The sequence below is a fragment of the Strongylocentrotus purpuratus genome, unplaced genomic scaffold (genome assembly GCF_000002235.5).
Source record: "Strongylocentrotus purpuratus isolate Spur 01 unplaced genomic scaffold, Spur_5.0 spur5_contig_849, whole genome shotgun sequence".
Taxonomy (NCBI): domain Eukaryota; kingdom Metazoa; phylum Echinodermata; class Echinoidea; order Camarodonta; family Strongylocentrotidae; genus Strongylocentrotus; species Strongylocentrotus purpuratus.
Genome location: NW_022145556.1, coordinates 255,311 through 271,477, shown reverse-complemented (window position 1 = coordinate 271,477; position 16,167 = coordinate 255,311). Strand labels below are relative to the sequence as shown.

Sequence of the window (16,167 nt, the reverse complement as noted above, 5' to 3'; positions counted from 1 at the left end):
GTGCCAAGCTCAATCAGGCTGATGAACGAGGAGGGTTTAATCTAAGTCTGAATAATAAACTGAATTTAATTTGAATTGTGAATTTAATTTGAACTGTGAACCTAACTTAATCTGAATTATGACTGAATGTAATCACCTATTTTTGAATTATAACTTGCATTTAATTTGAATTGTAAACTAATTTAATTTGAATTATGAATTCTAGGTAATCGGAACTTGAGTTGAATTATATTATGAAATATGAACTGAACTGGTTTGAAGAATAAATTGTATTGCATTTGAATTGTGAATTTAATTTAACCCGAAATATGAATATAATTTAATTACTTAGTTTGAATTATATATTGAATTTGATTTGAATTGTTAATTTTATATTAATCTGAACTACGAATTGAATTGATGTGAATTATAGATTGTAGTAATCTGAATTATGAATTTATTTAACCTGAATTGTCAATTTAATTTAATCTGAATTATGAATTGTACGCGATCGGGATTTGAATTGAATTATTTCCTGAAATATGAATTGAATCTGTCTGAATCATGAACTGTATTGAATTTGAATTGTGAACTTAACTTAACCCGAATTATGAATTTAATTTTATTACTTAGTTTGAATTATAAACTGAATGTGATTTGATTTTGTTAATTATATTTTAATTTGAATTACGAACTGAATGTGATCGGGATTTGAAATGGATTTGATCTGAATTACGAATTGAATTAGTTTAAATTTTTAATTGTATTTAATCTGAATTGCGAATGAATTTAATCCGAACTTGAACTGAATTTAACTACTTAATTTATGAACCGAATTTTAGTCTGCATGTTGAAATATCGCATTTGTTGTTACCTATGTCCAAGTTAAATGTTCTACTCTGTACCCATATGTATCTTATTGATGTTTATAATGTGTAACCTTGTACCGACATGCAAATGAAACAAATTTCCAATCATTGGACAATAAATTTGAATATGAATATGAATATGAAAACAAAGGTCAGAGTTGGGGAGGTGTGTGTGTTGGGGGGGGGGGGTAATAAACTTTTAAATGGTTGACTTAGTTGGGGCCACAAACTTCACTGTCACCAGGATGGAAAGTACATTTTTTAAATTCAGTTCAGTTAAAAGGCAAAAATAATGACCCCATTTCACTGTGGTACCTCAATCCATTGTTTACCTTTTTTGTTTTGTTCGTTTATTAACTTAAATATTTTTTTAATCAGAAAAATTGCACTGATCCTTTAGCCCACTCAACAAGTGATATATTCATATTTTTAGTGTCCAAATAATGAATCATTCTCACCTCGACTTCAATGATCTTCATATTGTGCCCCATCCCAAATGAAATTTCTATTTTGTCTCGTTCTTTTCATTCTTGCATTCGTCGCCACTGATATTTTTTTAATTTGCCCCCCCCCCCCCCCCCCATCAGTAACATTTTCAATACAGGGACCCCTTCCAATATTGACATTTCCATAGGCTCTATTACCCTCCCTCCCCATCCACACCCCAATTACCTATGCTTTCATCATTTTGGCATTGACTTATTCTTTATTTAACCCCCCCCCCCCTCATCTTTATTGTAAACCATTTTTTATATTATATTTATACATTAGTCTTGTCCACTCTCTTGTTACATTTCCGCTTTCTCTCTCATTAGGAAAAATGGTTAAATCTATCTCGCTGATGCCAGATATAAACAAACATCAAATGGTCGAACACCATACTCAATTCTACACAAGACTGCATCAGCCCCATCTCACCTCAGTCATAGAGCGTTATCATTACAGAGTGCCTACATCATCATAATCACCAGCATCACATATATTTCACAAAATAAGAAAATGAAAAGAACAGAATTAAGCAGTATTAACTAATTTATTAACATCTATGAACTCATTTATCAACATATTTTGTTTCTATAAAGATCTTTTTAAATCCAACATGACATCAACAAAAGGATGACAAAAGGATGGGGGAGGGGGGGGGGTGCTGTCTCTTGAATTCAAATTTTTCAGTTGTAAAAGTTTACTGTAGATTTTGAGGAAAAAAAAATCAATAATATCAACATGCTATTTTATTATGTAAAGCACAGGTATATACTGAGTTTTATGAGTACTTTATCTTACACTGGACATTATTGTTGTTTTTACTACTACCTGTATTATCATTATTATTACTGCTATTATCATGATCATTGTTACTATTTGTAATATTGTTATTATTATTAATGTTATTAATTATATTACTACAGTATTACTATCGAACTACATCATTTTATCCCCCCCCCCCTTCAATTTACTATCCAGTTCAGCATCCCTAATATATTTGTCAGAACTTGACTTAAGATTAAATATAAAAAAACTATGTTTCATGTACACGCATTTAAAAGAACAAATGATTACTTTCATGATCCTCGATATATCTTCTTCTTCTTCTGGTAATCTTCAAAAGGCGTTGTAGCCTATCACGAAGATGAATTAATACTAAAGATTACAAGTGGTGTGAGGAAGATAGATTGTTTCTAAGTGGGACAAGGAGAGTAGATGCCTCAAAAGTAGTCCCTGGCAGTTCTCTGGACTGTCAGCATGCACTATATTTGCTGGAAGTAAGTTCCATTAACTTTGGGACAGAGTGTTGGGCAAATACAAACTTGTCTATGTCGCTTCTGGCTTGGTGCAACTGGAGGGTCATGTCATGGTACTTCCTGCTCGTGATTTGTTAAAGCCTGTCTGTACTAGTTTGGTCTGGGGGATTAGACCACCCTGCAAGGTCACTTACAGGTGGTTATCTCATCAAATCAGCTCTCAATTAATATAAGAAAAAAAGGATCATGGGGGACCAACAGGCACCGATTAGGCATTGTTTGCTATTATAGAGGGCGCAAGTAGCTAGTGCAGTGGGAAAATTTTCAAGGGAGAGCGGAGAGACCATTGACTATCTTGTGCACCATTCCCAGTCTTCTTGCAGAGTGCCTTGTAGTTGTAGATATAGTAGGCAACTAAAGGTGCTGATCATCTCAGTCAAACTGCTGGTTCACTTGTGGTCCCCATTGTGAAGTAGACATCTGAGATGTTGTAGGGATCCCAGACACAGGAACAGTTCTCAAGATGAGGGTGGACTAGGGACTTGTACAAAAAAAGCCTGGGTATCAAACCTTCTGCAAGGGACAACCTGCATAATAAAAACAAAAAGAGAGGAGAAATCAAATAAGATTAACACTGCTGCATTACATTGGATTTTCAAAAATAGATCTAGTACCTTCCCACTTTGTTTAGGTCTTGCATTTTAATTTTATTAAAAAATGATAAACTTATATCTATCTGATAGGGCCTTTTTTGAAAAGAAGAGTAAAGGTTTAGATGTGTTTCCAATTATTTTAAAAGTAATTTCCAATTTATTTTAAGTTATTATTTGTTAGACTTTTGTGAACAAAAGTTTGTTAGATATAATGTAATATTTAGGAAAAAATGCCTTTGAGTACGTCTTTTAATATGCTGAGAGAATAAACTGTAGCAACACCATAGTTTGTCACCTAAATAAAAAGCTAGAGAATAAATGAGAAGTACAAGATAAAATGCAACACAAGATGACAGTTCCCCAAATCTTTGTATATAGTCCAAGTCGAGTGCGGTATTCGCATGGGCTTAGATTATACAGCCTGAATATTTTCGAACTTCATACAAACAAACATTGCCAGAGTTCAACTTAGGTGTCCTGTTCTTGATTAGATCTACACCATAACATTTGATGATCAGGTCCTGGTGCTCTTTGTTGCACTTCTGTGATCATTATCTGCTTCTTTGTTCCATAGGATCTACAATTTAAAGAAAACATAAACTTAGTAAGGTTCCTGCTAATATCAAATGCATGCATAATTAGTTTTCAGTTTATAACTTTGTTCATGTCCTTTAATAAAGAAAGAAATATCCATATCATATGTAGGGTTGGATCCAGAATTCTCACCAACATAAAACTAAAAGGGGTGGCATAAAATCCTGAAAATAAACTAATTATTTCAAACAAGGCACAATGACATGAGTAAGAGCAAAATCAGGGAAAGAGGGGGGGGGGGAGGAGACACCTTTTTTCTTTTGTTTTTGTTGTTGATGGTAGATCTAGCCTAGTAGTACATGTAGATCTAGATCTACATTCAAACTAAGCTGAATCTGGACCTGGATCACAATAATGACACATGTGCACGACTAGTCTAGTCTAGTGGAGCAAAAACGAGACTAGACCCATGGCTATGGAATTCTTTGCTATGGCATAACACAAGCTATAGATCTAGATCTAATTGCCTATTTTTATAATTATTAGTAGGTGGCTCTAGACCTAGATCTAGACCCGTCCCCAGACCTATGCCACATCTGAAAAAGGGGGGCACAGAATGATTGTGCACCCCCCCCCCCCTCTCCATAACTTCCACATCATTTATTTAATCCACCTACACCAGGCATTTATTTAGTCTTTCTTTATTAGAATGCATTAGGCCTAGAATCTAGCCCTAGCCCTAGATCTAGGCCTATACTAGATGCGGGGTTAAATGCTGTTTATATTTAAGTGCTACATCTAGGCCTAGCCCTAGGCTCTGCTGCCTTAGGGCCTTTGCTTAGCCCGAATGTTTCTGTCTCTTTCGTTCGTTAGCCTCTGATTTGGGTAGGGTCGGCTGAAGAGAGGAGCCGACCCTACCCAAATCAAGGGCTAACGAACAAAAGAGACAGAAAATTCAGGCCAGACTATGCTATGAATACTAGCCTAGCCCTAGGCTTTACAGTAACACACTGTAAGTTATAGCCGCGCCAGCTCAGGAAACGCAGTCGCTTCTTGGTGGAGTGTTACAGCCGGTGTGGTAGGCGATTTGTTCCGGGTTCCGCGGAACAAATCGGCGCGCCGATTTGTTCCTCGGAACGAATCTACTGGATCGACTCGTTCGCAGATACGTTCGAAAGCCGCCGTTCTTATCCGACATTGGCCGAACGTTACTGCTTATATAATCGCGTATATTTTTATTACTTGTGTCGAATAAACATGGTAAAAATAAATTTTAGCTTTATCTTGATACTTTTGTATTTATTGTTGCAATGAAAACCAATATTATTTTTTTTGAAATATTACTTAATAGTAAGGTTTATAACCTCGTACGGAATTACCCGCGCGCGGTACGAAAAATAAATAAATAACCTACTGACTAAACCCTAACTAGATCTAGGCCAAGCTACTGCCACTGCGTGGCGTACTGATTGGGGGGGGGGGGAGTTGACCCAAATAACATTCAAAACGTGGTTTATTTCTTATTCGATACCAGTGATTTACAAATGAAGAGCTTGATTCCAAAAGAAGCTAAATCCATATTTTGTTAAAAATTGAGTTAGACCTAGATCTAGATCTAGATCTAGATCTAGACCTAGAGTCTATCTGTCTTAAAATAATGATTTCCTACTTGGGGACAAAATGCACTAGACCCTAGTCTAGTCTAGACCTAGTAGAAACACATTCGAAAATTTCAGCAGGAATTATGAACAAATTTAGATAGAGTCTACAATAGATCTACCATGTTTCATTCCAAAAGGAGCTAAATCCAAATTGGTTTCATTCCAAAAGGAGCTAGAAGTCTAAATCCACTTTGGGTAATTCTGAGTAGACTTTAGACCTCTAGGATCTAGATCTAGATCTAAATCACCTTTTTATTTAGGCCTAGATCTATCCACTTTCCCTTAAGCCATGCACCTTCATGTTGTTATTGGTCTAAATCTATATGTTAAAGGTGTCGCCCTGGACCAATAATATAGATCTAGACCTAGGTCTAGATCTAGATCTATGATAAGAAAAATAATTAGGTCTAGGGTCTAAAGTTGTTTCTGATTTTTACTAAATTTTAGATTTTGTGGATTTAGCTCCTTTTGGAATGAAACATGGATGGATGAAACAAATTATGCCAGAGACGGCACTCCCAGTGGGGGGGGGGGGGGGCAATTTGTCTTTGCCCCCTACTTTTTTAGGTACCCCCAAAGTGTCCTTTTCCTCTCTTTTCATCTCTGATAACAGATGAGTAGATCTAGTCTAGAGAGTCTACCTCTTTTCAGGTGCAAGAATTTCACCTCTGATATTTTTGTCCTTTTTTTATACTGACTCGTGCCCTTTTCCTTTTTAATAAGTGCAATTTTTCTCTTCTCTTTGTCTTAAATGCCACTTTAACCTCTGATAAGTGCCTCTTTTATTGTGACCCCTTTGCCTTTGACAAGTGCCCCTTTTTTCTTTTTATATGAGCCCCTCCCCTTTTCAAAATGCCCCTTTTAATATCTGATAACTGCCCCTATTAAAATTCTGATAGGTGCCCTTTTCATTCAAAATATTCCCCTTTACTTGAGGAATTTTCTTTCTCTTCTTTTCTTTTTTTCTTTTTTATTGGTCCTTCTTAATTATCAGCTCGACCACTCATTTCTTTTTTTGTTGATCCCGGCCCCCCCCCCCCCACCCCACCCCGCATCTCTTTCATTTAAACTACATGTACATCATGCATGCAGCCCACATGCATAATTAGATTCTGTGATGAAGCCCGGTAATAGGTGGTTGACGTAACACGATATCATATAAAGCAGCATTCAAACCAAATTAGAAGGCCTGATTAGAAAACACCCCGACATCTGCTTTTACAGGCAAACTAAGCCTATGGCAACAACTGCCCTTTTTGCTAGACCACCCAGTCCCCGTCGCTTCGCGACGGCGCTGTCTATAGTTACTGTTTGTGGTCAATCATTGGCCGCAATTATCAACATATTTGAACAACGGGAATCTGCATTTCTATACAAAGTTCTCAAATTGGCAATCGTTGGTGTAGCTAATTTGGAGAAGTTTGATTGGTTGCAAAGGCCGACCAGAATAGTTCATTTTGCTTTAGGGGTGTACCATGGCGTGTATTCAATAATACGTGAGCACGCACGCTCTCCGATGAGATTCGGAACGGATCGCCTGGCCGGAACCGATCGCCTGTGACTAGCGGAACGAATCTACGAATCCGGAACAAATCGGCGGGTACATATCCAGGCGATCGGTTCCGGAGGAACCGATCGCCTGCACGGAACAAATCGCCTATGACACCGGCTAGAACCGGCGGATTGAAGATCATAAACCGCTCGACGAGATCTCATCGGTTTGGACTAGCAATGAGCCATTTGCGCAGTCTCCAACAGGTCCACATCTACGACCGATTACTATCGGAAATCAAGCTATGAACTGAACTTAAAATTATGAGATGTGCTCTAATGAAATAACCTACGGTAAAATCCTGATTGTTTCTGAAAATACTAGCGTCGATGACTAAAATTAGAGTTCATTCAATCAGTTAATATTCTTTGGTCAGAAGAAAGAAAAGAGGATGGGGTAGGGGGTTAACCGGGTAATACGTTGTGACAATGCGGAGAGCCGCTCACTGCAATGACGAACACATCACAATCATTTCAGAGACCTTCACACAAAATGGATCTTTACTTACCTTTCTTGATATCATAGGGTATCACTTCGATGTCATTGTTCGCCTGAAGATTTTCTGCTTCACTGAGATGTACTTGACAAACTTCTATTATAATAGAAATTCACTTAAAAGAAAAATGTTTAATTTTTCGTAATTGAATAACTTGAAAGTTGCAGTTCATACAACCGCCATTTTCGTGCTCAAATCGTAGGGAATTCTGGGAATGAAAAAAATGATTTATGCATGACCTAATACATAAAACATTTTGACGATGGCCAATCAACAAACAGTAGTTGGCGTATTTTTTACGTCATTGCTCATGAATATTCATTGACCCTCCAAAACCGTCGTTCAAATCGGACACAACCCCCATAATGCATTCAATGCAAAACCTATGAAATGTCAAAGGTCAAGATTTTAGTTGGCCCTCTAGTCCTCCTACGGAGGACATACGTGTATGATCCATAGAGACATATATCTCTATGGTATGATCGAATCTCTTTGAACTGCATTAACAACAGCGCCATCTACGACATGGGTCTAAGGAAGCTTGCTACACAGCAAGTGAAAGCTTACCAAAAACAGATAATTTTCCACTAATTATGAAGAAAGCATTAATTTTTTATGTATTCGCTCTTTTATACAGGTGCTCTTCCCCCCCAAAAAACACACCACCTTTTTCAGTGCTCCTCCCTTCGTTTAATAACGCTCCGCCGCTTCAGCCTAAGTTCTGAACTCTAAATCGGTTACAAAATATACCATTTTATCAATCGCCTCTAGTTATTTTATTTTTTTATTGATGAAATCTGCTATCACATATTCATCGATTGAACTTTATTATGTTCTATATTTCAGTCATACAATGGCAACCTCCAAGCTTCAAGGGGGAGGCGATTCATCCCGTAACAGTGACAGAAGCGACAATGAAGAGAGATACGAGGTAAAAATGAGAGGTGTCAAAATTCGAAGGATTGGAGAGCGGAAAGGGGAAATAATCCTACCAGCTTCCAGTATTAGGAATAGCCTTTAGTCCTTCGACACTCACTTTGGGCAAGCCGTCGAGGGTTTGATTTTTGATTTTTGATTTTTTTTTGTGGGGGGGGGGGGGGGTAGAAGCAATTTTTTTATTCGGGAATATTTGGGAATTCCCTCAGCACTCTATGACTCGATGAGTTATAGGGGTGGGTTCGCCAACACTGTCTAAAGCTACAGTCCCATATACGTCCCGGACCGTCCCGGACCATCCCGGACCCCATCCGGGGTGATCCGGGATTCGGTCCGTGTTGACACCGTGTTGGCACCGGGGTGGTCCTGGATGGTCCTGGATGGTCCTGGATGGTCCTGGATGGTCCTGGGCGATCCGGGAGTCGACCCCGGATGTTTTTGACGGTCAAAAACTGCCGGGTGGTCCGGGACGGTCCGGGACAATAGTTTGATCCGGGGTGATCCGTGTAGCCACCGTGCTGGGTCCGGGGTCATCCGTAGTGGCGCCGGGGCGGTCCGTGTTGATCCGTGGCAGTCCGGGAGTGAGTTATTGACCGCCCAGGACCATCCAGGACCATCCAGGACCATCCAGGACCATCCAGGACCACCCCGGTGCCAACACGGTGTCAACACGGACCGAATCCCGGATCACCCCGGATGGGGTCCGGGATGGTCCGGGACGGTCCGGGACGTATATGGGACTGTAGCTTTTAAAGCATCACACTTTTTTGAACAAAACATCCCGGACCATCCCGGATCACCCCAGACCATGGTCCGGGATGGTCCGGAGTGGTCCGTGCTCGTCCGTGCTGGTCCGGCTTTATATGGGACTGGGGCTTTAGAGGGAATCCTTTTTGTGGAAAATACCCTTGGAAAACCTCCCTACTTTCTTGTAAACAATTGGAGGGGGGGGGTATCTTATTCCCATTGTAAGGCTTTCATATTGTGGGGAAGTTGCCTAATATTTTCTCAATTATGTTATGTTGGGCAGGTATCAGTGTCAGTAAGTGGTCTAAGTTTCGAAACCACCACCACCCTCAAACCAGGCCAGCGATCCTCGGTGTTGTTAAAGGATCAACAAGGGAGACAGATAGAGATTGTGGTGGATGTCAAGGTAAGATAACTTGAGAAAAGGATGCTCGAATGAATGTAAACAAATAACTTCATGTAATAAAGCCTTTAAAAAAGATGTTATATTGCCCTTTGCGACCGACCCAAGAATCTTGAAATATACGGTCGGATTTTAACAGAGTTAACTTTTTTTTAAATCGTTTTTTAGAATTTTTGTATAACGAACAACTTGCTTGTTGATCCAATATAATTTTAAGTTGAAAACAAAGGAAGAGAAACGAATCATACAAGGGGCAGGAATTAAAAGGTTGATATTGTAGCAGTATCATATCAAATCGAAACAAAGTTACTTTGTGAAATTTTAACTCTGTTTTAATCATTCTAGGAATCAGCGAATCATAGTAATGAATTGTTATTGAATCAAAATCATTATTTTGTGAAAGTTTTACCGTGACAGAGAAGTTTTATAAATATGTTTTCATTTAACGATCTGAAAGGATTGTTGCTTCTGCTAATTAATTAAGTCATTCGATTAGTGGAGGGGTCTCTAGCCCCAGCCCTCAATAATATTGGAACCTTTGAAATATTATAATGATATGCATCGATCTCGAGGATAATGTCATATATGTATATATAATCTTGTGTACACGTGTTCGTATACACAAATCGTAATAAAAACCTAATACTTTTCTTTATCGTTTCTGAAGGAAGGAGAAACACCTGAGATGCTACCCGTGAGCGTCCAACCAACTGATGAGAGATTGGGACTGGACACTGCTCCAGAAGAAATAATGGAGATTGTAAGCACAGCTTCATTTTCCTATGGCTATGTTTGCAGAAATCGTTCATGTATGTGAAAACGTTGATGGTGGTGGGTGGTTATGTGATAATTTTATTCAGGGATGTTCGAAGCTAGACTTTGAGCCACACGCGCTTCAGGATAAGATTAGCCTATCTATTAACACAATTATTGATAGTGATTTAAATAAAGAAAAACACATTAAGACTAAATGGTTCATGTGAAACTTTCTTTTATTCACCGCATTTTTCATTTTATTTTTGTTCTCTATAGGGATAACTGCGATCTGGTGAAGGCTGCTGATAAGCATCATACCTCGGTCTTCCTCTGTCTTTGCACCATGTTTGCCAGAGTTGTGATGTGCTGCAGATTAACAAAAGTGGCAGATCCAGGTTTTTCTTGCCGGGGGTAGGGGGGGGGGGCTATGGAATGGAGTGGTGTCACATAGTGTTTTGCTGCTCCCAGACCTATAGTGTTTGCAATTTAGTATTGTATATTCATGTATATTATTACTACCCCTCCCCCCCCCCCCCCCCCCCCCAACACACACACACACACTAACAAGATCTTTTCCGCTGTGTGAATGTATAGTTTCATTATGTTTATTTGTTACTCTAAGCTTCAAAACGTATAAATGCTGGGTGATTCCGACCCAAATTCGCCAACAAACAGTGGCATCATTGATTCCTAACGCTGTGGATATTGGGAGGTGAACATACCTGACGGGACTTCAGATTTGTAAAATAAAGTGGTGTGTTTTTGAGGTCATGTGGGTGGGTTTTGGTGGGGTCCCCGATGATGTATTATAAGGCCCAAATGTTCTTACTTTTTATCGGAAATTAAATGAATTTGTCACTGCATAACCAATGAGTTTGGGATCCCTTAAACTGAGAAAATTTCGAGATTCGGAATCCCAATGTATGTATATTAGGTCTATAATGCTCAAAAGTTCTTAATTTTGGATAAGTAACTATGTGATAACTTGGAAAATGTTGAGTTTTATGAAATCCCCGGAAATTCTCATTTTACAGATCAATGTTCACATAATGTTGTCTGCACGTTGCCTTCTTCTTCCACTGTCTTACATTTCCCAGCTTGTACCTTGGTTTGATTTATGTCACATAACTTATTATGTATAATATCGATATAATTTGTAATTATTATCTGAACATGACATGTGTATGATTAGAAATTGGGCAAGGTAGACTCGATGAGCTGCATGATGTGTGTGCTATTATTATACTCCCTCCATCATGTTTCTACCATACCTCTGTATTGATTATTGTTTTATACTGTCGCTGATGTTATTGCTGATCCTGAATAACATTAAACGAAATATACCTGTGTATATAATATATGCCGTTTAAACTTTATAATACACGAGGCTTGTTTTCTTGTCAGCTTTGTTTTGGCTGATTTTGATTCCTATATTACTGACTGTAAGGTGATTCTTAACAGCAAGTTATGAGTGCTATTATTGATGAATATTCCATTTATTCAAATCTACGTGGATCATTTTATTCAACTAAGTTTTCCACAAAATATGTGAAAAATAATTGTTTCCAACAAAAGATAAAACAAATCATAGAGAGTCAGCTACCAAGGTGCCATCCAAACTAATGATCATGATGGTGATCATGGATTACTGCAAGAAAATCACTGATTTAAGAGCGACCAAGCTTGGTATTCAATCATGGTGGCTTCATTTAATCATGATTCCCCTTCTCTATTCATGACCGATGTTTGACATCTTATTACTTTGTAATATACAAAGTCTCTCTCTCTCTTTCTCTCTCTCTCTCTCTCTCTCTCTCTCTCTCTCTCTTCCTCCCTATCTATTTCTCTCTTTCCTAGACATCCCCATATTTCTCTCTTTTTCTCCAATATTTCTTCAGATATCGACCTCATTAACCATCCTATTCACCTACATCTCTTTACCCTTAGCTCCACCCTTCCCCTCCCCCTTTCCCTCTCCCTCTTTCTCTGTTTTATATGTGTCTGTCTTATTTCCTCTCTTTTGTACTGTCAAAATGTCATTTATTCTTATTCGTAGTCTTTATAAACAAGCATATATATTTATCAAACTTTCTTCCATACCTGATTTATTGAATATTCATCTTTTTCTTTATCATGTTTATTATGTCAATTATATATACTTCAATGTATATTCAACATACATTCAATGTCAAAGATTTTATTAATCGATTAATAAAGATATTAAGGGAGAGCGAGGTAGAGGTGGAACGAAGTCAACAACTTAAGTCATTTCGACATTGTAAAGAAACCTGTACCAGAATGCATTCCCTATCCACACAAGTAGAAGGGAGGGGGAGGTTGGGATAATTCTAAGTCGTGTTTTAATACAAATAAAATTCAAAATTTCAATTCTGTATAAATATAATTATGCTGAGAAATATGAAACTCATTATTTTTTTATATATTTAACAAAAAAGTATTCAGTCTTTTTCTGAAAAAGCATTGTTTTGTTCTAGTTTTGGGGTTGAAATGACTGTGTAGTGCGGTAATATCTTTTTATTATGTACTTGTGATATATTTTCGTCCTATACATTGGGAAATAATGAACAATGAATTGTGTTGTAATTATGTTTGTTTATCAAATGATAAAACTGTTTTCTTGTAATTATGTTGCAGTTTTGTATATTCTATGTTATGTAAAAAAGAAAAAAAGAATTGGAGTTGTGAGAAATAAATTCAATGAATACAAAATTGCAATTGATTGATAATGACCCACTTTATTTCATTGTTAAAATAAATTAAATAACTGAAATCACTCAGCTTTAATTGCAAATGGTGCAAAATGACATAACGACATCTAATTCTAGCTCTTAAACCCTGACCTCAAAGAACAAAAAGAATCTGCAGATTTCTGCTAACAGATACTTTGAGAACTTTACTCAAAATTGAACAACAAAAACGAGAGAAAGAAAAATACAGTTGTACCAAACTGGCGGAGGAAGGAAATAGTCAAACGAGAAAAAAGAAGAAGAATCAAGGTTGAGAACGAGGGGAGCAGAAAAAGAACAGGGGGCAGATTAAACAAGATTAGTTGAAATAGTTTGGGTGGCTTAAAAGAAACTTACATCGTTCGTAGAATGAAGGAAGGTGATATACAGAACAGGGGAGAGAACGAGAGATCCGTTTGAGAGGGAGGATGAGAAAGAGAGGGACAGAAAGAGAGAGAGAGAGAGAGAGAGAGAGAGAGAGAGAGACATTGAGAGAGAGAAAGAAAGAGACAGAGAGAGAGAGAGAGAGAGGGGAAGGGGAGGGGAGAGAGAGAGAGAGAGAGAGGATGGGGAGCGGAGAGAGAGAAACGTGTTGGGAGGGACGAGGGAGAGAAAGAGATAGAGAGGGAAGGGTGGGGGAGGGGAGAGAGAGAAACGTGTTGGGATGGACGAGGGAGAGAAAGAGGTAGAGAGGGAAGGGGAGGGGGAGGGGGGAGAGAGAGAGAGAGAGAGGGTGGGGAGGGGAGAGAGAGAAACGTGTTGGGAGGGACGAGGGAGAGAAAGAGATAGAGAGGGAAGGGGTGGGGGAGGGGAGAGAGAGAGAGAGAGGGTGGGGAGGGGGGGGGGGGAGAGAGAAACGTGTTGGGAGTGACGAGAGAGAGAAAGAGATAGAGAGGGAAGGGGTGGGGGAGGGGAGAGAGAGAGAGGGTGGGGAGGAACGAGGGAGAGAGAGAGAGAGAGAGGGTGGGGAGGGGATGAGAGAGAGAAACGTGTTGGGAGGGACGAGGGAGAGAAAGAGATAGAGAGGGAAGGGGTGGGGGAGGGGAGAGAGAGAAACGTGTTGGGAGGGACGAGGGAGAGAAAGAGATAGAGGGGGAAGGGGTGGGGGAGAGGGGAGAGAGAGAGAAACGTGTTTGGAGGGACGAGGGAGAGAAAGAGATAGAGAGGGAAGGGGAGGGGGAGGGGAGAGAGAGAAACGTGTTGGGAGGGACGAGTGAGAGAAAGAGATAGATGTTGTTGAGATTAATGGCGTTTCCAGCGTCATTGGATGGTTTTCGCCGTGGCTCAGCCATTGATCTTATATAGGGAATTCCCCAAATTTAGCCTCAATTCAGACAATGCTTAATATTATTTATTGTTTTCATATCATTTACAAGGTAAGGAAATTTGCTATATGCTAAAAGTAAATGTAAAAATCAAAATGATAGTCCATATGCCCACAATATAATATATATTTCGATAAAAACTAATATTTTTGAGGAAATAGATGGCACATAATATCGCTACGTGGACTACACCGAGTCAAGATCGTGTTTGTCACGGCCGCGCCTCTGCTTTGCTTGGACGGTGTACAAGTTGCGGTACGGTGCGTGCATGGGATATATGATGTGTTACAAAACAATTTGGTGCTGTTTTTAGCTGTCATTGCATGGTTCAGGAAGTGATGCCATAGATGGAGATTCCCTCATTATCAACATGAACCTTAGACTAGCCTTACTTTAATTGTTATCCTTAATAACGACGAACAAACTTTGGGTCAAACTTTTGTCGTCTGTGTTGGATTTTCTGTGTGCAAACAATTACTTCCAAGTTCCAGGCAGAGTTTGTTTGTTGCTCATTCGTTCAGAAACAAGGCACTCACCGCCAGCAATAACGACACCGTAGAGCCGAGGCTGATATGGCTTGGCCGCGCCGATGAGTGATCTTGATCTGGAATCCGAACTCAATTTATTCTGGGATAGAGGCCACATTCAAGTAGATCTGCTGAGAATCGGTAAGTTACTCTAGATTTTCTACTCATAATCTTTTCCCAATATTCTTACTCTGGGACTTAGTTCGAGGTCTATGTAACTAGAGTCTGGACATTATTATTCATGCAGCATGCAGAGTCAGAGGATTGAAATGGGTTTAATTTTGTTGTTGTCATTTTGAGAACTGTCTACTTATATCAAATCAAAACCTATGTTTTCAAAAACCTAATCATTAGCATGATTAGGTAACGGTTGACTTGTAAGTTATTTCATTCAAATTAAAGTTCAAAGTGTTTGTTAAATTGTTGCTATCATAATTATTAATATCATTGTTATATTATCATTATTATCAGTAGTATTTTTTTTTAAATGTCATTATTAATATTACTGTTATTATAATTATCACTATATATAACCATTGAATTATTATTATAATTGTTGTTATTATTATTATTATTATCATCATCATTATTATTATGGTTGTTAAAGTTTTTGCTGGACGAATAAACTAGTCTGAATCTGAGGAAAGTAAACCTATTGAAAAGATTAATTTAACTATTATGCTCTTTCAGCTTGTAATAGAGTAACAAAATTATTTGATATTTTTTATTTTTTATTCAGACAGCATCTAACTCCAAACATTTATTGCAATAGCTGATCATCACAAGTTGTCCTGAACGGAAGGTGCCCCCAATCGTTGAGGCCGGGCTGTGATGGCCATTGTACTGGGGACTCGCGTTGTCCGTGGTCCCGACTGGAAGTGGGACGATCAGGACCACGGCGAGGGCCATGTCGGGACCGTCGTCTTCATCGGGAAAGGAGACATCGCCGACCGACCGGAGAAGACAGTTCTCGTCATGTGGGACATGGGAAGGAAGAATAACTATCGGGCTGGATTCAACCGATCCTATGATCTCAGAATCTATGACAATGCACAGACGGGTTAGTCATGTTTTTCTCTTTAAAGCCCCACTGCACTACTTCTAGCTACTTGCTCCCTCTATATAGAAAACGATGCATAATCAGTGATCATTGGTCCCCCATGATCCTCTTTTTCTCATTTAAGTGAGAGCTGATTTGATGAGATAACCACCTGTCAGTGACCTTGCAGGGTGGTCTAAT

The 16,167-nt window shown here is 38.8% G+C and overlaps 1 long non-coding RNA gene across 1 annotated transcript; it reads right to left on the bottom strand.

Moving 5' to 3' along the window:
* Positions 1–2,290: 2,290 nt before the first annotated feature.
* On the bottom strand, positions 2,291–3,870 carry LOC115927556. Its single transcript, XR_004065736.1, has 2 exons — positions 3,696–3,870; positions 2,291–3,177 (listed from the first exon to the last, which is right to left on the bottom strand). It is a non-coding gene; the product is annotated as an uncharacterized LOC115927556 (long non-coding RNA).
* Positions 3,871–16,167: the final 12,297 nt, after the last annotated feature.